A 14,305-nucleotide genomic window follows, 5' to 3' on the forward strand; every position below is an offset into this window, starting at 1 on the left:
TTGATGTTTATCTGTCTTTTTAAGGGCATCAGGTGCCAAGAAAACTAGTAGGAAGGAACTGAGTAATACCCATCATGGAGCACAGTGCTGATGCAATGAATTATTGAAAAGATGGGTGGATGAGTGAATGAATGCATGAACCCGAGTGGTCCAGGGGCAGAAGGACCCCTGGGATTCAAACCATGGCTAATTCTGGGTCTTTGTCTGTGGGGACTCATATGGATGATGGTGGTGATTAGAAAATGCACCTCGCCTGCCCCATTTCTCTCTCTACCTATCTTGAAAAATAGCACAGATAATTGACCAACGACACGGTAATTACACAGCCAGCACCACTATGGTCAGCATGTGTGGGTCTCTGTGAGATAGTAGCATTGTCATATGGAGAAAATAATGCTAGTCTTGGAGGTAGGAGATATACTGATTTACTGGGAGAACTTCTACCTGTCTTAGGCTTGTTTCTTTATCTAAAAAAAAAAAGTGGGTGGGAGAAGTAATCATCGTACTAGCTATGTACTGGGATTATTATAAGAAAAAGGCATTTTAAAAAATATTAAAGCACTATAGAAATGTGAGCTATTTTTAAAATGTCAGATCCGACCCTAAAGAGTCTTCTTCAAACTTTGCACTGTGCCAACCAGAGGCAGCATGGCCACAAGAGGGAGCCACTGATATAGAATTCAGGGCTGGAGAAATCTGAGTCCAGCTAAATTGGCACCATTTTGCTGTGTGACCCTGGGAAATTATACTGGGCATTTCTAGGAGTGTGTGTGTGTGTGTGTGTGTGTGTGTGTGTGTGTGTGTGTGTGTGTGTGTGTGTGATAATATATATCTCTATATATATATATACACACACTATATGTAACGAGTATATATATTTTTTCAAAAATATATATAAATAAAATAAAAAATAAAATATATATATATATAAATAATATTTTTTTAAGAAAGAAGACATATATATCAGGTGATCAGGTGATCAGGGTTAAATGACTTGCCCAAGATCACCCAAGTAGGAAGTAACTGAGGTCACATTTGAACCCAGGTCCTCCCACTCCAAAAATGACTCTCAATCCATTGAGCTACCTAGCTATCACTGGGTCCTATATATTTGATTATTTGCCAAAGGATACCAAACTGATGTTGCCTCCATGATGGAAATAGCCTTGATTTGAGAATCAAAAGGCCTAGGGTTTAGAGTCAGACCCAACATTCACTAACTGGATAGCCTTGTTTGATTTATTTAATCAAAGACTGGTTTCTCTGTTTCTAAAATGAGAACAATAATATTTTCATTTCCTACTTCATAATGGCCATTGTTAGAATCAAACTAAGCACGATGCCTTGCACAAAGTAATCACTTAATAAATTTTTGCTGAGGGGCAGCTGGGTGGCTCAGTGGATAGAGAGCCAGGCCTGAAGTTGGAAGATCCTATCATTAGGGAGGGCAATTTGGAATCATACCCAAAGGGCCTTAAAAGAATGCCTGCCCTTTGATCCAGCCCTAGCACTACTGAGTTTATATCCCAAAGAGACAAAAAAAAATCTGGGCAAGTATCTGTTTGTACAAAATATTTAGAGTTGTGCTTTTTGTGATAAAAAAAAAATTGGAAAACAAGGAGTTTCTCAATTGGGGAATGACTGAACAAATTGTGGTATCTGATGGTGATGGAATACTATTGTGCTATAAGGAATGATGAACTGCTTGATTTCTATAAGAACTAGAAAGACCTCCATGATGCAGAGTGAAACAAGCAAAACCAGGAGAACAATGTACACAGTAACTGTAACACTGTGGAATGATCAAATGTAAATGGACTTTGCTACTAATAGCAATGCAATGATCCAGAACAATTCTGAGGGACTAATGAGAATGAATGCTTTCCACCTCCAGAGAAAGCACTGTAGGAGTAGAAACGCAGAAGAAAACATGATTTATCATGATTTATGGGTATGTGATTTAGGATTTTGATTTTAAAAGATTGCTCTTTTTTACAAAAATGAGTAATATGGAAATCGGTTCAAGTGATTATAAATATGTATTTATTCAGTGGAATTGCTTGTCAACTCTGGGAGGGGGGGATGAGGGAAGGGAGAAAACATGAATCATGAAATCATGGACAAAAATTTAAAAATAAAAAAGTTAATAGAAAAATGAAATAAAAGTTTAAAAAAGATGGGAAGTCTTGGGTTCCAATCTGACCTCAGATACTTCCTCTCTGTGTGACCCTGGGTAAGTCACTTAACCCCCATCATCTAGCCCTTACCTTTCTTCTGCTTTAGAACTGATATTTTTATTGATTCTAAAACAAAAAGCAAGGGTTTAAATAAATAAACATTTACTGACAAGACTCTCTATCTCTTGGTTCCAACCATTCCTTCTGGCGGGCCCCCATACCTGAAATGTTCTCCCTCCTCTACTTGGACTAATTGACTCTCTGGCTTCCTTGAAGTCACAACTAAAATCTCACCTCCCACAGGAAGTCTTTCCATTTCAATGCCTTCCTTCTGTTAGCTATTTCCTATTTATCCTGTATTTGGTTTTATATATATATATATATATATTTTTATTTGTTGCATATTATCTACCTCATTTACTGTAAGATCCCTGAGAGCAAGACTATCTTTTTGTCTCTTTGTATCTCCAGCACTTAGCACAGTTTCTGACAAATAGTAGGCATTTAACATATGTTTATTGAATTGAATTAGAAATATGCCAAGGATATAAGGTGCTTCTTAAATTCTCTAATTTAAATTCAAATTGCTCTAGATATATCAACTGCTATTATTGTTATTATTGATAATCCAATTCCCTGAAGATCATAGTCATAAGGCAGTAGGAGAGGGAGGGGGCAGAGAAGTAAAATGAGGAAAGCAGGGATCTTAGTGTAGTCTTGGACATACCAAGCATGGTAGCACTTCCCTTGGGCTGTTCCTAATCAACAGTTGAGCTTGGAGAGGGAGTGGGCTAGAGGAAAACAAAGAACAAAGATCATAGAAGAACTTGACAGTCCTAAGCCAGTCACTTAAACCTGCTTGCCTCTGTTTCCCATGTGTAAAGTGAGCTGAAGAAAAAATGTCAAATGGAATCATAAGTCAGACATAACTAAAAATGACTGAAGACCAAAATGGCAATTATGGGCACCTTTAAAGGTCATTTTTCCCAATCTCCTCACTTTATACGTGAGAAAGCTAAGACTGAATAAAGTGAAGTGACTTGCCCAGTATCACAAAGGTAGCAACCAGAATTAGTTCTCTTACTCATCCATCACTCATTCTTCTACATTCATGAGCTAGGAACGAAAAATCCTAATAAATTGTTTCAAAGAACATAAGATAAGAGAGAGCCTTAGCTTTGCAATTTGAGAACTTGTATTTTAATCCTGCCTCTGCTACTTTCTATCTATATGACCTTGGGTAAGTCACCAGAAGACAAATAGACTTCCATTTTCTTCTTTGAAAAATATAAGAAGGTTATAGTGAATGATCACAATGAGCCTATTGAATCTATTTCCTTAATTGTGAGGAAGACTGGACAAGGGAGAAGAGGGCTCAAGGAGATCCATCCTCATTGCCAGAGATATGTCTCAAAGACGCATCCCTCAAAGAAAAGATTTAAAAAATTTCATCACCATCATAGTGTATAAATGGAGATTTTGAACCCTAGACTTGAATCCCTAGAAGTCTTTGGTATTTCCCAGAATTCCCTATAATCTCTCCTGAGACTCCACATTGACGAGATCACAATTGGTATTTAACTGGCAGTAACGCCTCCCATGAGCTCTTCTCTACCATTGCAATGATGTAGGAAGTTAGTGGTAAGCTAAGCGTGGGGATTCTGAATTGGCTAATCAGCCATGGGCACATGTTTTTTTTTTTAATTTTGTATCTTCTTTATTCCTTGATTTCTAATAATCCTTAATAAACCTCATAAAATATAATATTTTATTAGTAGAGATATAATTTAAATTTTACAATACATGGCTGATAAGTTGAACAACTGGACCCAATAGCTAGCCCTTAAGTGCCAAGAGGGTCACTAGCAAGCTCTTAGCCCAACTTTTCATAGAAACAATGAAAGTTCTTGATCTGGGAAGATCCTGACTGAAAACTGCCTGCTGTGTATGACCGGTCCTCAATTCCCTCATGAAATGCTAGGTCTTCCACCCAATAGACAATGGGCAGCCCTCCAGGATGCCAAAGTGCTTACCCTGATGAGAAGTTGTTCCACCCACAATGGTGGAACAGTCCTCAGGAACAAACCATATGGTCCCCTCCGAAAAAGTGCCCAGGCAAATGCCCACATTCAAACACAGGTCCACAGAGATGGAGACCAACCAGGAGAGAAGATTGAGCAAGCTGTGGGAAGGTAGCTCTGTGAAATGCACTGACTCTCAATCATTCAATTAACAAATATTGAGTTGGCCAATAGTTAACCAACCCTGTACCTGGCCAAAGGTGGGGAGGGGAGTATGGAGGCATGGGGGAATTGAAGACAGAAGCAAAAGACCCCACCTTTGTCTTTACAAAATTTACAAACCAGCTGAGCCCCAACCCCCACCCCATAAAGCTGGAGTAGAGGGCCAAGCAGAACACTCACAAAAGAATTTAAATGATCCTAACCCTAACCTAAATTCGTGCACTGAATACAGGAGTTCAAGGGAGAAAGAGGGTTCAGCAAAAAGAAAGCTCAGTATAAATTTAGGTAGTCAGAGAAGGTTTTCTGGAAGAGGTAAGACTAAACAAGGCCTTGAAATTAGAACTAGACTCAGTTAAGCAGAAGTGGAGTGTGGAATATATTCTGGATAAAGGGAAATACAAGAGTTAAAGGAATAGAGACAGGATGAGACTGGCATGTGACAGAGACTAGCCAGACCAGAATGCCTTGAAGATGAGGACATGTATTTCCTTTTTTTTTTAAACCCTTACCTTCCCTCTTGGAGTAAATACAGTGTATTGCTTCCAAAGCAGAAGAGTGGTAAGGGCTAGGCAATGGGGCTTAAGTGACTTGCCCAGGGTCACACAGCTAGGAAGTGCTTGAGGTCAAATTTGAACCCAGGACCTGTCATCTCTAGGCCTGACTCTCAATCCACTGAGCCCCACAGCTGCCACCCCCACCCTCACCTTCCCTTCTCTGTAGAGGTGAGGCACTAGAGGTATGGAATACTGTATATTCTGATGGAATGAATTGATCTATAGGTTAGTTCTGCTTAACTGCTCTTTCTCTCTTTTTTCATCTTTGTTACAAGAGGCTCACCAAACAGGCAGCACAGAGGGATATTTTTGGAAATGACAATTAATGTAAAATGAAAGAGTAATAAAAATTGCTTACCATTCAATAAAGATTGGGCTTAAAAATAGCCTAGACTGAGCCCTATGGTCCCTAAAGTCTGTATTCTAATCTTTTATGTTCTGTGGTCCCTTTTCACTCTGAAATTCCACACTGCGGGATTCTATGATTTGATAACTCTACTACAAACCAAACATTTCATGGATTCTAGATATCATCAGGCCTCAGACTCAGGTGACGACTACTTCAGTTCTGACCTTGGGAGTCACTAGGAAGGAGAGCCTAGAGCCTGAGAAAGGAGCCTAGTGATCCTCCTGATGGGGCAGGGTAATCAACCCATCCCTCCCCAGAGGCATCTCCAGAAACTTCCACCCAAAGGAGGTTCCTTCTCTCCTTCCCTTCTTCCATATTTCCACACAGCCCAGGGCCCCACTTGGCAGTTGCCATCCACATTGAGCTTGACAAGGATGATGAGTTGGCTCCCCAGGTCAGACTGGAGCTTGACTGAGATCTCAAAGAACTGAATGGAGAATTCTCAGGCTGCAGGAAGTTAAGAATTTGATTCCTGGCAACCTGTGCACATTCAGAAGACACCAACTCCCTCCCCCAAATCCTCTCTCCTGCCATTCTATAGGAAAGCCTAAGAGAAAGACAGTCCCAGGGCTCAGGATAAACCATTCCCCATCTAATTGGAGAGACAGGGCTAGCAGGAGTGAGACAAGAAAGAATAAGTTCACAGGGGAATCGGTGTGTGTCTACAGTTCAGGCTCTAAGTGAACTAGCAAGGGCTAGAGCTCACTATGGACCAGGCAGTCAAAAAAAGGCATCCCTTGAACTAAGCCATGAAGGGTGGATATTAATTAGCATCTGGAAGGGAGGGAAGAAAGAGAGCTTTCCAGGGATCTCAGAAAGGTGTGAACCAACATCTAGAAATGGGAATGGGGAAGAAGCAGATAACCTCCCTTTGTTTATTTTACTCACTCAGTAACAGACAGGAGAGAGCCTCCCCCATATCCCATATTGGGTAGATGCATTAATTTCAGATGCTTTTCCAAAATTCCATTTTGCAAAATTGTGTTTTTACATGCTGAGAGAAAAAGAGAGAGAAGGTTGGGGTGAAGAGATGTCAAGGACCAAGAGATAGCCAGAAGAAGGGTCCTGGAATAAGAGAGTATACTTTAAGAATTTAAATGTGGAAGATACCCTTTTCAGGAGGCAAACGAAAGAGTGAAAAGAACCTTGGAAGTCAGAGGATATGGGTTCAAGTCCCGACTCTTTCACTTCCTTAACTCCTCTAGTCCTCCATTCTCTCAATGAGAAGATGGGACTAGATAACCTCTTAGGCCCCTTCCAGCTCTAGCACTTAGATCCCACAATCCTATAATCTTACATATATGTTGTATCCTTCATTAGAAGGTAAGATCCTTGAGAGCAGAGACTGTTGCACTTTTGTCATTGTATCTAGTATAGTATCTGACGCTTATTAGAACCAATAAATGCTGGTTGGTTGGTTGGCTGGTTGATTGGCTGATTGTCCATTGGCAAAGATATCCCCCCATGAAATGAGATATGACAAATCTAGAAAGACAAACTCTACCCCAATCTCAACCTTCCACCTTAATAAAAAAATCTGCCCCTCCTCTACCTGCCTGCTATTGCATTGCATGAATTGTTCCAGAACTAAATCTATTATCCCATGATTCTCTGACTTCCTCTTTCCACTGGGTGAAAGTGAATAAATCCTTGCTTTGGAAGGGAGACCTAATAAGAAAGAATCCATTATACATCTCTTTTCATGAATGATTTTATCAGATTCTTTCCAGCTATGATGACACCCAAGCCAATTTTAAGTAGTGAAGAAAAGAGATATCAAGAACTGGAACCTAGGGACATGAGGCCATTGGTCAGGAACAAAGAAGAAAGATGTTTCTCATTCTGGGGCCAGATTTCCTGGTCCTATTTTTCTTCTCTCCTATGGACAAGCTCATCTGTTTGTTTGTTTTGCTACCCCTAAGTAGCAGTGGCAGCAAGGGCCAGGCTCCCAAGCTTATTTCTTTCTATCTAAGGTTTCCTCAACTTTTTACTGTTTGGGAATTACAAGGAAACTAGACCTTTATTAAACACACACAAGAAAAAAACAGAAAAATATTTTTATCAAATGATTAAACCCCCCATTAAATGTTCTCCCCACCACTGAGATCGAGTCTCTCTTAGCTTCCTGATTCTGCCACTACATAACCCTTCTTTGTCTGGAAAGCTACCAAACTGCTCTCTACCATTTTTTATATCCCTGAACTAGCTCCCATGTTGCCTTTTCATTTCCACAAGGAAATTTCTAGTTGGAAAACACAAAAAGGGGAATGGTGGCTACAGAAGAGGACAAGACTTGAGGTTGGATTCTTCTGTGGTTCAGAAGGAAAACCAGTCTTGGTATTTGTTTACTAAGCATCTTCCTCCTTCTCAAAGTAAGACTTTCATGGGTCTCCCAAGGACGCCCTGAGTCCATCATAGTAAGGAAATCTAGAGACAGGGGAAACCCAAGAGGGAAGTAGGTTCTAGAAACAAGGGCAGGAGGGTGTTAATGGAAAATTTTGTCCAGTTTTCTACTTGGACCCCACTATTAGTCCACATGGTAAGATGACGGATTCTTTCAAATTCTTTTACCTCATGCTTAGTGTATGAGGAAGTCACTAATAAGTACTGTTGGACTATATCTTTAAGGTCTAGCATTGGATGAATCCAATATTAAGCTCAAGCTAGCCAGAAGAGATGGCCGAGGACAAGGGTTTTAACAATTTTATTATAGTATTTCCTTCTGGTGAACAAGTAATTTGTAAATTGTTTTACTTCAAATGAAGAATTTTGATTTGAAAAATTTTTGAAATAAAAAAGCACTGAAGTTTACATTAAAAAAAGTTAAAATCAACTTAATACATTTCGTTTCTCCAACTGTGAAGTTGATTTTATAAGTTTTTAAGTGAGTCATAGGGTATTGGACTTAAGAGTCAGGAAGACTCATCTTCCTAAGTTCAAATCTGGCCTTAGACACTTTCTAACTCCATGACCTTGAGCAAGTCACTTAACCCTATATGTCTCAGTTTCCTCATCCAGAAAATGAGCTGAGGAAGGAAATGGCAAACTACTCCAGAATCTTTGTCAAGAAGACCCCAAATTGAATTATGAAGAATCAGATATGACTGAAATGAATGAACAACAACAAAGGTGAGACATTGTATTCTCTGCAATCTACTCTAAGGCTGATCTATATATGAACTAAATGAAGCATTTTTCTGTGTAGAGGCCACCAATTAAAAGGTATCAAAATCGATGACCTTTGAAAAGGACATTTTTCTTTGCTGAAAGGGTTTTGAACAGAAATTTGGCTAGAAGATAGAAAAGAATGTCCAATTCTATCCAAATCTGTAAGAAAAGGGAGAAGTTAAGAGCAATGAACCATAAGAACATATTTATTGCTGAAAGAACTCTCAAAGTCATCTAGTGACAGCTGGATAGAATGCTAGACCTAGATCAGGAAGACCTGAGTTCAAATCCAGCCTCTAGTACTTACTAGCCATGTGATCTTGGGCACATCACTTAACCTTTGTCTATCTCAATTTCGTCATGTGTAAAATGGGAATAATAAAAGCACCTACCTTCTAGGGTCATAAAGATAAAATGAGATAACATTGATAAAAAGTTTTATAAACCTTAAAGTTTTAGATAAGTGCTAGTTGTTACTATCATCTGGTCCAACCCACTCATCTCACACATCAGAAAACTGAGGCACAGAACAGTTAAATGACTTGTCTAGGATCACACAGGCAGTGACCAGCAGAATCAAGTTTTGACCTTAGATCCTCTATCTAATGTCAATTGATCCTTCTTCCCACAATAGTCTGTGAATTCTTTCCTAGGTGACAGAAAAGAGAGGACAAAAAGGGACTGAGCCCCTAGAATTGGGAACCTGGTCTCCTGGCAACTAGCCCAGGTGGCTCAAACCTAGAAGGAAACTCGGGGACCATCAAATGCAGACTATTCCTGACCATATGTCATATTGAGATGACCCCTGAAAAAGACCTTGCTTCCAGTTCCAAATCAAGGATCTTCTTCCTCTATAGCATCTCCGACAAATAATCATCCAGCTTCCAAATGAAGTCCTACAGTGACAGATTATTATCTCCTAAGATAGCCTACTTCTACTTCTGGATAGATGTAACAGCCAAGCAGTCTTTGAATAGTTCAAGCCAAACTTGATCTATCTACTTCAAACCATTGCTCCTAACACTGTACTCTGATATTCAAACAGAATCAACCTAATCCTTCTTCTTCAAATATATGAAAACAGCCTCTATATCCGCCACTCTCCCCTACCTCCAACCAAGTCTTCTCTTCTCCAGGCTAACTATTCCCAGTTCTTCTCCAAAGAATTCCCAAAGGATTCTTTCAGGTAATCCTAATCCAATCCTTAAGTGAATTTTTGTCTCCCTTTTATGAATTTGAGAGACTTGAGAGACTCAGGAAAAATATGGGACATCCTAGCCTTGTGTGGGGTCTAGAGAAGCTGGGAAGTATTATACTTCATCTCATAGTCTCTACTTATCTCTTTTGACCCTAGTTCCTAGGACACAGGAAGGAAATGTCGAGTCATCACTCGCCGTTCTGAATCTCCCATTCATTGACAGAGCATAAAATGCCCAGGTCTCCATTTCCTTGGACACAACTCAGTAGACTACAGCCCCACAGGAACCCAAGCAATAGCCACATCCTTGTTGTGCCTACAAGAAGCCCCTGTCAGGCATATCTATAGGTTAGAGAGAAAGAAAAGAGCCTACTACCATCTCAAAGTCAAACCCCTTTACACATTTGCCCCTACTTTCCATGGTCTTAAGGTAGCATACTATGATGGAAGGAGCCCTGGATTTCAGACATGAATATGTTGGTCCTCACACTGCCACTCTCTGAATAATAATCAGGTGAGTTTCTTCCTTTCTCTGAGCTACAACTTTCTCAAATCTAAAAAGAGAGAATTGGACTGGATGTTCTCTAAGATCTCTTCTAATTCTGTTTTGCTTATTTGGCAGAAGGTACAGTGAGAAAAGCCTTGGTTTCTAAGTCAGAGGACCTGAGTTCAAATGTTGCCTCTGTTACTACCTGAATCTTGGGTTAGACACCATTCCTCAACTTCAGGCTCCTCCTCTGTAAATTGGAACGGGATGCTTAGACTAGATGACCTCTCAGATCCCTTCCAACTCTGAATCTGATTTCCTCACAGATCTCCTTAAATTTATAAATTCTATGATTTTATTTACATTGGCATTCCCTCTACCAGTGTAGATTCTAACTCCTTCATGCCTCAAAAAATCTCTGTAGTTGGGGGCAGCTGGGTAACTCAGTGGATTGAGAGCCAGGCCTAGAGATGGGAGGTCCTGGGTTCAAATCTGGCCTCAGACACTTCCCAGCTGTGTGACCCTGGGCAAGTCACTTGACCCCCATTGCCTAGCCCTGACCACTCTTCTGCCTTGGAGCCAATACACAGTATTGACTCCAAGACGGAAGGTAAGGGTTTAAAAAAAATCACTGTAGCCAAAAATATTCATCTCCTAGTGACCAACAATGTGGTGAGATAGACTGAGCAGACCTTACCTTCTATTAGAATAGTTTGTGATAACCCAATGTTTATTCCATACCATGATGAGCCATAAGTGGAAGATGTTAATGGAGGACTGGCAAGACAGCATTTCAAAAGGGTAAGTCTTTTTTTTTAACTCTTACCTTCCATCCTAAAATTAATACTGTGCATTGGTTTCAAGGCAGAAGAGAGTTAAGGGTTAGGCAATGGGAGTTACAAATGACTTGCCCACAGTCACACAGCTAGGAAGTTTCTGAGGCCAGATTTGATCCCAGGACCTCCTGTCTCCAAACCTGGTTTTCAGTCTGCTGAGCCACCCCACTGCCCCCTCAAATGAATGGCAGGTATTACTCTCTAGACTAAGAGCTCAAAGATAGAGAGGTTGCATCCAATTTAGTTCTGTATCCCTCACAACTCAGAGGCATCCAATAGATGCCCAAAAAAGAAATGGGTATTGACCAAAGGCTAAGACAAAGAAGTCAAAGCTACCCTCTCATCTTGGGTGCCATCCAAACTAAAAGAAGACAACAATTATGCGCAAACTAGGAAATAGGTGAGTGTAAGTTCAGTATATCACAGACTACACATAGTAAAGAATGACGTGGATGTGCCAGGGAAGGTATTTCAGAGATGAGTTTCAAGACAAGGTTTAAAGGTGATGACTGATATAAGTTGCTGAAGAGGAGAAGGGAATGGCATCCCAGAGAATAGGAATGACAAGGGAAAAGACAGGGGACAAAATAATATGACAAAATAGAAAACCAGACTAGGAATTAGGGGAGTGCTGGGAATGAGACAACCTGGGGGTCCAAATCTAGCTCAGACATGAGCTCGTAATATAACTTTGGTTTAGTCTCCCCTCCTACTCACTGGGCCTCCCTTACCTTCCCTACACAATCAAACCTCAACAGTATCAGTGAGATTTGATGGGAAGAGACCCAAGATAGAAAATGTCTCCAGAAAATGAAAAGAAACAAGATAGAGAAAGGGAGAGTATCACATATTAAGATGACATCTTTTTGTAAGGAATTCCAAGAACCAGAATGGGGAAGTTCAGTAGAATAATTGATTAAAGGGTCAATAGAGGGGGCATCTGGGTAGCTCAGTGGATTGAGAGCCAGGCCTAGAGACGGGAGGTCCTAGGTTCAAATCTGGCCTCAGCCACTTCCCAGCTGTGTGACCCTGGGCAAGTCACTTGACCCCCATTGCCTAGCCCTTACCATTCTTCTGCCTTGGAGCCAATACACAGTATTGACTTCAAGACGGAAGGTGAGGGTTTTTAAAAATTAAATTTAATTTAATTTAAATTAAAAGGTCAATAGAGATGAAAACAGAAGTGATACTGTCAGGAGAGTATACAATAGACCACAGAGGCTTAAAAGACAAAATGGATGATTAGTTCAGAAAACAAATTACAAGTCTGACCTAAAGGCAGGATGTAATACTATTAAATTTCAATTATCAGGTTATGTGAACAACTAATAATTTCTCAATTTTCCCCATTATGATAATCTCATCTTTCAAAAGATGGAGGAATGTCAAGAGGGAAAGGTCAACTCTGGATCTGGAGAAATTGCAAGGATAGGAAGGACAGAAACATTGGAAAGAAAAAAGGACCAGGAATAGTCAGAAATGTACCTTTGATTTTGGGAGAGTCGATTTCAAAGTCTTTAGAGAAAGTATAGAGAGGATCACGTGAAAAATTCTACAGGGGAAGTCAACTCTGGAAGGATGGTAAATTCCCAAGAAGAAAATTGTGAAGGCACAGAGAATTTGACCGATCCTAGTACTGACATCCCAAAGACCTAAAAGAATGAGCAAGCTGTGTGCAGGAATTGGATTCCTAGAGCATCAGGGGGTTGGGAACTGGAGAGAATAGTTAGTGTAAGGTCAGAAAGGGAAGGCTAAAAATAGCAAGGGAAATGGTCACTCACAAGCAGGCATATATCATTGCATAGTTACCAAGATGGATCAAGAGCCAGATTTTAAGTCACAGAAGAAAATCATTCATCATTGTTCAGTCACATCTCATTCTGGCCCCAAAAAGAACTTCCCAACCCTGTTATTGCCCAATCTTAGCACTAAATGACTTTAGGTTATTCATACAATTCAAATAAATGAAGATAACCTCTCAGTAATGACTACAAAAATGTAAATGGAAAGAACAAAGAAAGAAAACTAAATACTGTAATTGTAATGACAAAAACTGGCCATAGAGAATTATAGGGGGGGAAATACGCCTCCCTCTCTTCTTTGCAAATATGGGAGCAATATGGCTGTGGAACATTGCATATACTGCCCAATTTGATTGGTGTGTTAGTTGAGCTGAACATTTTGCCTCTTTCTTTTTTACTCTTTGTTACAAGGAAGGGAGAGAAGAGCAATATATTCAGAAATGAAGGTGGTATAAAAACAGAATATATAGACAAAAAAGTTTGGATTTTTTTTTAAAGAAATTATAGCAAATATTAGAGGTCACTCTCAAAAGAAAAGACTCACAAGAAGTTGGAATCAACTTCAAAGGAAATCTAGAGAAACCCATTCCTAATCAGCGACCTCCTGAAAGTGATCGTCCAACCTCTAATGAAGACTTGTTGATCTCTCATTGTCTCCTTAGACAGACAGTTCTCCGATAAGACCATTCTGAGGTTCATAGAGCAGGACTAACCTACAGAGACATAACCTGGGAATGAGACTGACAGCACTATACTTAGGGAAAATGGGGAGTCTAAACATAGTTTTTAAAAAGTGGACACCTCACTAGAATCATTCATGAGGAGGCAGTTGGGAAAGGTAACACTCATTAAAAGATATAACATCTGGTCTGCTTGTTCAGGCCAGTCAGTTTATGCTATAATTTCATCTCACATCAGAGACAGAAGAAAACTTTGAGACCATCTGATTTGGAAAGAGAATCTCCGATGGTTGAGAAACAAGCTAGAGATCAAGAACATGAGACTCTAGACTCTCAATAAAGGATTCTTCTCATATCATCTTGATGATCACTCAAGTTCTGGGACTGAAAGTAAACTACCACCCTTCCTTCCCTCTCCAACAAAATATCTACATAGGGCAGAGTGAAATGGGGAGGCTGATTGGGTTTGAGGCCCTCTGTACTAAGAACCAGAAAACTGGAATCATAGTCCCAGTTCATCCATTCATCCACTACATAAGCAAATAAATTTCTCCCTCTGGGCCACAATTTCCTCAACTAAAAATAGAAAGAATCAGAGATTGGAAAGAAGGTGGGCTGTACAAAGTGAGAATACTAACTTAGGACAGCCCTTTGGTATCTCCATATTGAGCGATTAGAAGGAAGCCCTAAACACAATGGTGATGGGAGAAGGGACCCCCTAAGATTTATAGAATTCAAAGGCATGCTTAGG

Source organism: Monodelphis domestica, chromosome 1 (genome assembly GCF_027887165.1).
Source record: "Monodelphis domestica isolate mMonDom1 chromosome 1, mMonDom1.pri, whole genome shotgun sequence".
NCBI classification, from domain to species: Eukaryota; Metazoa; Chordata; class Mammalia; order Didelphimorphia; family Didelphidae; genus Monodelphis; species Monodelphis domestica.